Source organism: Symphalangus syndactylus, chromosome 9 (genome assembly GCF_028878055.3).
Source record: "Symphalangus syndactylus isolate Jambi chromosome 9, NHGRI_mSymSyn1-v2.1_pri, whole genome shotgun sequence".
Lineage (NCBI taxonomy): Eukaryota > Metazoa > Chordata > Mammalia > Primates > Hylobatidae > Symphalangus > Symphalangus syndactylus.
In genome coordinates this window covers 123,457,848-123,469,064 of record NC_072431.2, presented here as the reverse complement: position 1 = coordinate 123,469,064, position 11,217 = coordinate 123,457,848, and positions in this window count along the sequence as shown.

The window sequence follows — 11,217 nt, the reverse complement described above, 5'->3', positions numbered from 1 at the left end:
GTCCCTTCCTTGAAAAGTCAGACAGGTCTTGATCATGGTGGGGCAGCCAGCAGGTTTTCTTGTATCAGCCTTTGTGGTACTTGATGCCTCCATCAGCATCAGATCTGAAGGTGAAACTGAGCTTGAAGATGGAGCTCATGCCTCCTGGCTTTACCGTGTCCTAACTGCCTTTGCCCCTTTCCATCATCATTGAACCCTGGATAGTTTAGAGAAGGGACTCTAGAGTCACATGCCATTCAGCTATGTGACTTAGGGCAAATTAACTCTCTTTCCTCAGTTTCCTTATCTGAAAAATAGGGATAATAATAACAAAACCTACCTCACAGGTTTGTGAGTTATTAGACATAAGGCACTCAGGACAAAGCCTCGCATATGGTAAGCCCTCTGTAAGTGTTTGATGTTGTAATTTATTATTATTCATCAACACACCTTGTTGAGCATCCTCAAGTATAGGCACTGGGAAGATCAAGATGAATTAGTGACTATGCTCGCCCTTAAGCAGTGCACAGTCTAAGAGGGAAGGCAGAGAACTGAAGACATAAGTACGGTGAAGTGCTGCAAGTGTTGTGAAAGCTCTCTGCAGAGTACCTGGGGGACAAGAGAGGGGTGGCATTTTACATACCTCCCTTCACTGTTTTGCCCCCTGCTAGCCCAGAGTCAGCATTCTACTAAACTGAAAATTCATTAGGAGCTGAGTCTGAAGAAGAGCTTCCTCCACAGCAGAGTTTGAGCTGACTTAAGGTGTCTGAGGCAAGCAAGGGGGATCAGAGTGAGGAACAACCATGTGGCACGAAACAACCTAGAACATTCTGAGGACAACAAGTTCAGTGTAGCTGATCCCTAGGGAGGGGCCCCAGAGGAAGCTGAATGGGGAGGTGGGAGGGGTGAGTAACAAAACTGGAAGTATGAAAAGCAGTTAGAGAACTTTGTGGCGATCCAGGGGAGAGCTACTGAGGACCAGAACACAAGCAGAGCCAGCAAAGAAGGCTCGGGGAGCTGGATAGGTGCATCATTAAGAAGGTAACCCTGACAGTATGTCAGGTGCAAGCTGACCCAGGCCTGCCTTCAGATCCCAGAGTCCCAGGAGACATGCAGATTAAACCCACTGGGACCCTTATCTATATGGAAGAAAAGGTTTTGCTCAAGAAAAGCAACACTGTCTATCCTACTGGTAAGTGTGCAGGATGCTTTGTTCTTTTATCAGATGTTTTCTTCAAGGAAAAAGAAGTCCTTTTATTTTGTGTGTGGAAACGGGATGAGTGTTCACAGTCAGGACTACCCAGATGTTCTCTGGCCCCAAGGCTGCCTCTCACAGTCAGACACCACTCTCCCCCTACTGGAGGTGTGAACAAAAAACTTACGGCTACAGGCAAAGCAATGTAGCCCACAAAGTCAGACGTGACTCCACAATCTCAGAACTCACGCTTTTCTAAACTTCCCCTCTGTGTGAGAAGCATCTCAGGGTTTCAAAACAAACCCACGCTTCCCCAGCATTGCTTCTGGTGCACTGCAGGAGGCAGAGGAGACATACCTGGTGGCCTGTTTGAGCACTCCCACCTGTCAGTCCTCCACCCCATCCAATAGCAGTGACACCAGGAAGCGCAGAGCAGAAAGCCTGCACGGGGAGCTCACTTTGGCTCCACCACGATCAGAAGCATCTCGTTCTAAGAGCCTGCAAACATCTCTTTCTGTTTCAAATGTCAAAATTCCCTTCCTTGAAAAATGAAAAACAAGTCCAAATGTATCTCAGTGTATCATCTATCTTTACAAATGAACAAAGAGGGAGAGTATTGGATATTAGCAAGTTTATTTTTCCCATTTTCATTTGGTTATGAATTTTTAATTCATCAAGCATTTCACCATTGTAACAATTTTAAATAAACCATTAGATTGTCCTGGGCACTGCCATCATTGGAATATTTTTAAGGCAAATATATTATTGACAGCACTTTTATCATACGTTCCATCCATTCAGTTGCCTTCCTAACTGAAATGTCTTTCAACAAGTACGTGTTGTCAAGGTTGCCCGTCTTCTGTCCTGTTCCTATATGTTTGATGGTAAAATACGCTGGCATTTGTCAAAAGAAACAGTAATGAGGCTGTCCAACAGCCAGGCTTAGCCTGCTTTATGCAATACATATGCTCCTACAAAGTTGTGGCAACATTTTTGGTGAGTTGTTTCATATTCTGTGTCCTTTTAGGAAATAAAAATCAGTACTAACCTCTTTTTTATATATAAATTGAGATTCTGCATGCCAAGTTTCTTTAAATTGAAGTTTACCTGTAAGAACCATTTTTTAAATTAGGTAAACATTTATTTATCAGTTTATTCAACATACATTTATTGAGTACCCACTGTGTGCCAGACAGCACTCTGAGAAGCTGAGAGCTACAGTAAATGAGCCAAAGTCCCTGCCTTCATGGTGACCGCAGTACAGTGGGACAGTCAGACTAAACAAGTAAATAACTGCACAATATATTTTCAGATAGCAAAAGAATGCTATAAAGAAAAATAACGCAGGCAAAGGGATGGAAAATTGTTGAGGGAGGTATTTTAGATGGTGTATTCATTTTCTATTGTTGCCTAACAAATGACCACAAACTTAGTGGCTAACAAAGAGATACATGTGTTATCTCACTCCATGGGTCAGGAATCAAGGCCTAGGTTCCTTGGGTTCCCTCGTTAGGTCTCCCAAGGCTGTAATCGCAGGATCAGTCAGAGCTGGGGTCTCATCCAAGGCTTGGGGTTCTCTTCCAAACTCATGGGCTTGTTGGAAGAACTTATTTCCTTGCAGCTGGAGGACTCATGGAGGCTGTGCCGCCAAGGGCAGGAGGAGAATGTCTGTTACTGCTTCTTTCTCATCCAAGGGCTCACCTGATTGGGTCAGGCCTACTCAGGATAATCTTTTTTTTCACCGACTCAAAGTCAAGTGAATAGTAACCTCATGACAGGGATTATATCCCCTTGAATCATAGTTTCCACTTGCACGAGGACATTACCCCAGTGGGCAGGGATCATAAAGGCCGTCTTAGAATATTGCCTACCACAGCCAGGGTAGTCAGGGATAGCTTTTTTATGGCGATGACATTTGAACAAATATCTGAAAAAAGGCAGAGACTGAGCTACCTAAAACTTTGGCACAAAAGCATACTGGCTTGTGCAAAGGCCCTGTGGCAGAAATTGGTGTATTCAAGAAATGCAAGGAGGCCAATGGAGTTGGAGGCTAATGAATGATGGGAGACAGCATGGAGTGAGATCAGAGAGGAAGGCAGGCCACAGAACCTTACAGGTCATGGTGATGCATATGGAAGGCTCTTGCTGGGGGGTGGCAGAATGTGGTTTATGTTTCAAAAGCCCTCTCTGACTTCTTTGTGAAGAAGGAATTGCAGGGGAAATGTAGAATGAAAGCAAAGAGACTATTAACAAGACAGTTGCTAAAGTCCAGGCATAAAGTAAAGGTAGTTTGAAATATATGGTAGCTATTGAGTCGGATAAAACAAACTCAAGGCAGATTTTGGAGGATACGGTCAATTAGACATACTTAAAATGTAATGATTTAGGAGCATAGGCCCTGGGTACAAACTTCATAAGTTCAAATCTTTCATCTACCACATGCTAGCCATATGAGCTTAAACAAGTCATTAAACTTCTCTGAACCTTAATGTCCTCATCTGAAAAATAGGACTTAGTGCCTATCTCACAGGGTGTTGTGAGCATTAAATGAGATAATAAAGGCAAAGCACTTAACACAGTACTTGGGCACATAATAACCGATATTTATGTAAATGGTATTTATGTATACATAAATGGCTACTGTTATTTTATCTATTGATGATGGATTGAACATGTGATATTTTCTCATATCAAGAAATCAAGAATGTTCTCAAGGGCTTTGGCCCGTGTAACTGGGAGCACAGTGGAATGAAGAAGACTGAAGGATGCTTTGGTATCAGCTTTTCTAATAGTCCAAACATCAGAATAGACAATGCATGCATGGGATGCTAGGATAAAGGTGAGCTTTACATATTAGGATCTGAAACCCAGCTTTGCCACAAACTCACTATGAGACCTTGACTAATTAACTAGACACCTATGAACATGTTTCCTCATCTGAAAACATAAATGGATTTGCAGGATAGAATGAGGTGAAGCCCATGGGAGCCCCCAGCACACAGTAGGGCCTCAGAAAATGTGTGTGTTATTGTGTCCGGAATTGGTGGGTTCTTGGTCTGACTGACTTCAAGAATGAAGCCGCGGACCCTGGCGGTGAGTGTTACAGCTCTTAAGGTGGCGCGTCTGGAGTTTGTTCCTTCTGATGTTCGGATGTGTTCAGAGTTTCTTCCTTCTGGTTGGTTCGTGGTCTCGCTGGCTCAGGCGTGAAGCTGCAGACCTTCGCGGTGAGTGTTACAGCTTTTAAGGCGGCGCGTCCGGAGTTGTTCCTTCCTCCCGGTGGGCTCGTGGTCTCACTGGCTTCAGGAGTGAAGCTGCAGACCTTCGCCGTGAGTGTTACAGCTCACAAAAGCAGCGTGGACCCAAAGAGTGAGCAGTAGCAAGATTTATTGCAAAGAGTGAAAGAACAAAGCTTCCACAGTGTGGAAGGGGACCCGAGCGGGTTGCCACTGCTGGCTTGGGCAGCCTGCTTTTATTCTCTTATCTGGCCCCACCCATGTCCTGCTGATTGGTAGAGCCCAGTGGTCTGTTTTGACAGGTACTGATTGGTGCGTTTACCATCCCTGAGCTAGACATAAAAGTTCTCCACGTCCCCATCAGATCAGTTAGATACAGAGTGTCGACACAAAGGTTCTCCAAGGCCCCACCAGAGCAGGTAGATACAGAGTGTCGATTGGTGCATTCACAAACCTCGAGCTAGACACAGGGTGCTGATTGGTGTGTTTACAAACCTTGAGCTAGATACAGAGTGCCAATTGGTGTATTTACAATCCCTGAGCTAGACATAAAGGTTCTCCACATCTCCACCAGACTCAGGAGCCCAGCTGGCTTCACCCAGTGGATCCTGCACCGGGGCTGCAGGTGGAGCTGCCTGCCAGTCCCACGCCGTGTGCCCGCACTCCTCAGCCCTTGGGTGGTTGATGGGACTGGGCGCCATGGAGCAGGGGGTGGCGCTCCTCGGGGAGGCTCGGGCTGCACAGGAGCCCACGGAGGCAGGGGAAGGCTGGGGGAAGGCACAGGCATGGCGGGCTGCAGTCCCGAGGCCTGCCCTGCAGGAAGGCAGCTAAGGCCTGGCAAGAAATCGAGCGCAGCGCAGCGCCAGTGGGCTGGCACTGCTGGGGGACCCAGTACACCCTCCACAGCCGCTGGCCTGGGTGCTAAGTCCCTCATTGCCCTTGGGCTGCTCCGAGTGCAGGGCCCGCCAAGCCCATGCCCACCCGGAACTCCAGCTGGCCCGCAAGCGCCACGTGCAGCCCCGGTTCCCACTCACGCCTCTCCCTCCACGCCTCCCTGCAAGCAGAGGGAGCCCGCTCTGGCCTTGGCCAGCCCAAAAAGGGGCTCTCACAGTGCAGCGGTGGGCTGAAGGGCTCCTCAATTGCTGCCAAAGTGGGAGCCCAGGCAGAGGAGGTGCCGAGAGCAAGCGAGGGCTGTGAGGACTGCCAGCACGCTGTCACCTCTCATTATGGTCTGAATGTTTGTGCCCCCCAAAATTCATATGTTGAAATCCTAACCCCCAATGGGATGGTGTTAAGAGGTGGGGCCTTTGGGAGATACTTAAGTCATGAAGGTGGAGCCCTTGTGAAAGGGATTAGTGCCCTTACAAGGAGAGGCACGAAAGCTCTCTCACCCTCCTTCCACCATGTGAGGAGCAAATGAGAAGTCAGCAGTCTGCAACCCAAAAGAGGGCTCTCACCAGAACCCAATCATGCTGGCACCCTCATCTCAAACTTACAGACCCAGAATTTTGAGAAATAAAATTCTGTTGTTTATAAGCCATCCGGTGTACTGCACTTTATTATAGCAGTCCAAAGGGACTGAGGCAGTGAGGATCTCATGCCCCTAGAAAGCAGATGGATAGGAGACAAGGAGTTTTTCAATTCTTGTTTTAGACCCTGATGTAAAAGCTGTTGCCTGCACACTCATTTAGCCAGGGGGTCATTCTGTAGTGCAGCAGTGCTTTTGGCACTCACTTAAAACAGCCTGTGAAAGTTTTGGGGGCTGTCACAAGAAAGCCACTAAGTAGAAAAGACTTTGGCTTCCACTGTCCATTTGGCTATGTGGGATTCTAGCTATGATCTGACAGAAAGCAGAAGTAATTGACTCTCTCACCTGGAATGATGTGGTGAAGTGTTCCACCCCTCAATCACCCCAGGACTCTGCCAGCAATGCTGGGATCCTCCCAAATTCACACACTCACACTCTAGGACACAGAAAAGAGCAACTGTGCCCAAGGAATCAAGAAGGAATGAATTTTCTCATTGCTAACCTAGCCCAGTTAGTCCTAATTCTTAAGATAAAATGTTAATTTCTCTTTAATAGTTTTAGGATCAAGTAATTCTCGCAGAACATAAAAACTGGAAAGAACCTTGGATTTACTGCCTAGTTGGCCATTGTTTCTCCTTTAAGACCTCAGATTCAAGTTTGAGGGGATCGTGGCGGACGGGAGGCAGGACTAGATTGCAGCTCCAGGAAGAGCAGCGTCTGGCGGCTTGCGTCGTGAATTTTAGATCCAGGTTGACTACAAGAACAAACCAGCAAACCCAAGAGGACCCACAGACCCTGTGAAAGAAGCAGACTGTTCCTGCAGGACCTGGGAGATACCCCAAGTACTGTGAGTGCCCCGACAGCAGAAGTGGGAAAGGGAGACCCTCCTCTCCCGAACACACACCCCTACTGGAGAAGCTGAAGGTATGTTTGCAGGAGAAACTTCCAACTTTACCTGGAGCTGAGTCAAGTTAGAGAGCCGAGTGAAATACAGGGGTACAGGAAGCAGCAGAAAGGCCCTGGGAGCTCACTGGATCCCCAAGCAGCCCATTCCTGCCTGGCACCACAGGAATCCACCCGGAGGGTGGCCAGAGGAGGGGTGGACGGTGAAACTCCACAGGGAGAAGGAATTCTCTAGCCAAACTTTGTAACAATTTGTATGGGGCAAGAAGCCTCCTGGCCAGAAATCAGGGGAAGAACTAAAGCCCTTTTCTTTTTTTCTTTCGCACCTGCAAGGCGGATTGCCTTGGGCAAGGTTTCAAGCCCCTCTCACCCTCCGCCTGGAAAGGGATTCAGGGCTGTTGGTGGGGCACTCTGGGAGTGAGACCGGCCCTTTGGTTTGCATGGGAGCTGGGTGGGGCCTGTGACTGCCGGCTTACCCCCACTTCCCTGACAACCTGCATGACTCAGTAGAGGCAGCCATAATCGTAGGTACACAACTCCAGTGACCTGGGAGTCTTACCCCCATCCCCCACAGCAGCTGCGCAAGATTCGCCCAAAGAGAGTCTGAACTCACACACACCTAGCCCTGCCCCCACTCGATGGTCCTTCCCTACCCACCCAGGCAGCAGACGACAAAGAACACATAATCTTGGGAGTTCTAGGGCCCTGCCCACTGCTGATCCCGCTCCACACTACTACAGCCGATGCCCTCTGGAAAGTGCCACCTCCTGGCAGGAGGCCAACCAGTACAAAAATAGAGCATTAAACCACCAAAGCTAAGGATTCTCACGGAGTCCATTGCACCCCCTGCCGCCTCCACCAGAACAGGTGCTGGCATCCATGGCTGAGAGACCTGTAGATGGTTCACATCACAGGACTCTGTGCAGACAGCCCCCAGTACCAGCCCAGAACCGGGTAGACTCGCTGGGTGGCTAGACCCAGAAGAGAGACAACAATCAATGCAGTTCAGCTCACAGGAAGCCACATCCATAGGAAAAAGGGGAGAGTGCTACATTAAGGAATGTCCCATGGGACAAAAGAATCTGAACTACAGCCTTTAGCTCTAGACCCTCACTCTGACAGAGCCTACTCAAATGAGAAGGAACCAGAAAACCAACCCTGGTAACATGACAAAACAAGACTCTTCAACACCCCCCAAAAATCACACTAGTTCACTTGGTTTGGATCCAAACCAAGAAAAAATTCCTGATTTACCTGAAAAAGAATTCAGGAAATTAGTTATTAAGCTAATCAGGGAGGGACAAGAGAAAGGCGAAGCTCAGTGCAAGGAAATCCAAAACATGATACAAGAAGTAAAGGGAGAAATATTCAATGAAATAGATAGCTTGAAGAAAAAACAATCAAAAATTCAGGAAACTTTGGACACACTTTTAGAAATGCGAAATGCTCTGGAAAGTCTCAGCAATAGAACTGAACAAGTAGAAGAAAGAAATTCAGAGCTTGAAGACAAGGTCTTTGAATTAACCCAATCCAGCAAAGGCAAAGAAAAAAGAATAAGAAAATACGGACAAAGCCTCCAAGAAGTCTGGGATTGTGTTAAACGACCAAACCTAAGAATAATTGCTGTTCCTGAGGAAGAAGAGAATTCTAAAAGCTTGGAAAACATATTTGGGGGAATAATTGAGGAAAACTTCCCCAGCCTAGCTAGAGACCTAGACATACATATATAAGAAGCACAAAGACCACCTGGGAAAATCATCGCAAAAAGATCTTCACCTAGGCACATTGTCATCACGTTATCCAAAGTTAAGACAAAGGAAAGAATCTTAAGAACTGTGAGACAGAAGCACCAGGTAACCTATAACAGAAAACCTATCAGACTAACAGCATATTTCTCAGCAGAAACCCTGCAAGCTAGAAGGGATTGGGGCCCTATCTTCAGCCTCCTCAAACAAAACAATTATCAGCCAAGAATTTTGTATCCAGCCAAACTAGGCATCATATATGAAGGAAGGATACAGTTGTTTTCCGACAAACAAATGCTGAGAGAATTCGCCATTACCAAGCCACCACCATAAGAACTGCTAAAAGGAGCACTAAATCTTGAAACGAATCCTGGCAACACGTCAAAACAGAATTCTTTTAAAGCATAAATCACACGAGACCTATAAAACAAAAATACAAGCTAAAAAGCAAAAGCAAAAAACCAAAAATACCAAAGTACACAGGCAACAAAGAGCACGATGAGTGCAATGGTACCTCACCTTTCAGTAGAAACATTGAATGTAAATGGCCTAAATGCTGCACTTAAAAGATACAAAACTGCAGAATGGATAAGGACTCACCAACCATCTGCTGCCTTCAGGAGACTCATCTAACACATAAGGACTCACAAAAACTTAAAGTAAAGGGGTAGAAAAAGGCATTTCATGCAATGGACACCAAAAGTGAGCAGGGGTAGCTATTCTTATATCAGACAAAACAAACTTTAAAGCAACAGCAATTAAAAGAGACAAGGAGAAGCAGTATATAATGGTAAAAAGGCCTTGTCCAACAGGAATATATCACAATCCTAAACATATATGCACCTGACACTGGAGCTCCCAAATTCATTTATAAAACAATTACTAATAGACCCAAGAAATGAGATAGACAGCAACACAATAATAGTGGGGGACTTCAATACTCCACTGACAACACTAGACAGATCATCAAGACAGAAAACAACAAAGAAACAATGGATTTAAATTATACCTTGGAACAAATGGACTTAACAGAAATATACAGAACATTTCATCCAACAACCTCAGAATACACATTCTTTTCAACAGTACATGGAACTGTCTCCGAGATACACCATATGATAGGCCATAAAATGAGCCTCAATAAATTTAAGAAAATCGAAATTCTATCAAGCACTCTTTCAGACCACAATGGAATAAAACTGGAAATCAACTCCAAAAGGAACCTTCAAAGCCATGCAAATACATGGAAATTAAATAACCTGCTCATGAATGAGCATTGGGTCAAAAACAAAATCAAGATGGAAATTTAAAAATTCTTTGAACTGAATGATAATAACGACAAAACCTATCAGAACCTCTGGGATACAGTAAAGGCGATGCTAAGAGGAAAGTTCATAGCCCTAAATGCCTGCATCAAAAAGTCTGAAAGAACACAAACAGACAATCTAAGGTCACACCTTAAGCAACTAGAGAAACAATAACAAACCAAACCCAAACCCAGAAAAAGAAAGGAAATAAGCAAGATCAGAGCAGAACTAAATAAAATTGAACAAACAAAAAATACAAAAGATAAATGAAACAAAAAGCTGGTTCTTTGAAAAGACAAATAAAATTGACAGAACATTAGCAAGATTCATCAAGAAAAGAAGAGAGAAAATCCAAATAATCTCACTAAGAAACAAAATAGGAGATATTATAACTGACACCACTGAAATAGAAAAGATTATTCAAGGCTACTATGAACACCTTTACACACTTAAACTAGAAAATCTAGAAGAGATGGATAAATTCCTAGAAAAATACAACCCTCTTAGCTTAAATCAGGAAGAATTAGATACCCTGAACAAACCAATAACAGGCAAGACTGAAATGGTAATTTAAAAATTACCAACAACAAAAAAATCCAGGACCAAATGGATTCACAGCAGAATTCTACCAAACTTTCAAAGAAGAATTGGTACTAATCCTTTTGACACTGTTCCACAAGATAAAGAAGGAACCCTCCCTAACTCATTCTATGAAGCCAACATCACCCTAATGCCAAAACCAGGAAAGGACACAACCAAAAAAGAAAACTACAGATGGATATCCTTGATGAACGTAGATGTTAAAATCCTTAACAAAATACTAGCTAATCGAATCTAACAACATATCAAAAAGATATTCCACCATGATCAAGTGGGTTTCATACAAGGGATGCGGGGATGGTTTAACATATGCAAGTCAATAAATGTGATAAACCACATAAACAGAATTTAAAAAAATCACATGATCATCTCAATAGATGCAGAAAAAGCATTTGACAAAATCCAGCATCGCTTTTTGATTAAAACTCTCAGCAAAATTGGCATATGAGGGATATACCTTAATGTAATAAAAGCCATCTATGACAAACCCACAGCCAACTTAATACTGAATGGGGAAAATTTGAAAGCATTCCCTCTGAGAACTGGAACAAAGTGAGGATACCCGCTCTCACCACTCCTCTTCAACATAGTACTGGACGTCCTAGCCAGAGCAATCAGGCAAGAAAAAGAAATAAAGGGCATCCAAATTGGTAAAGAGGAAGTCAAACTGTCACCGTTTGCTGACAGTATGATCATTTATCTTGAAAATCCTAAGAACTCTTCCAGA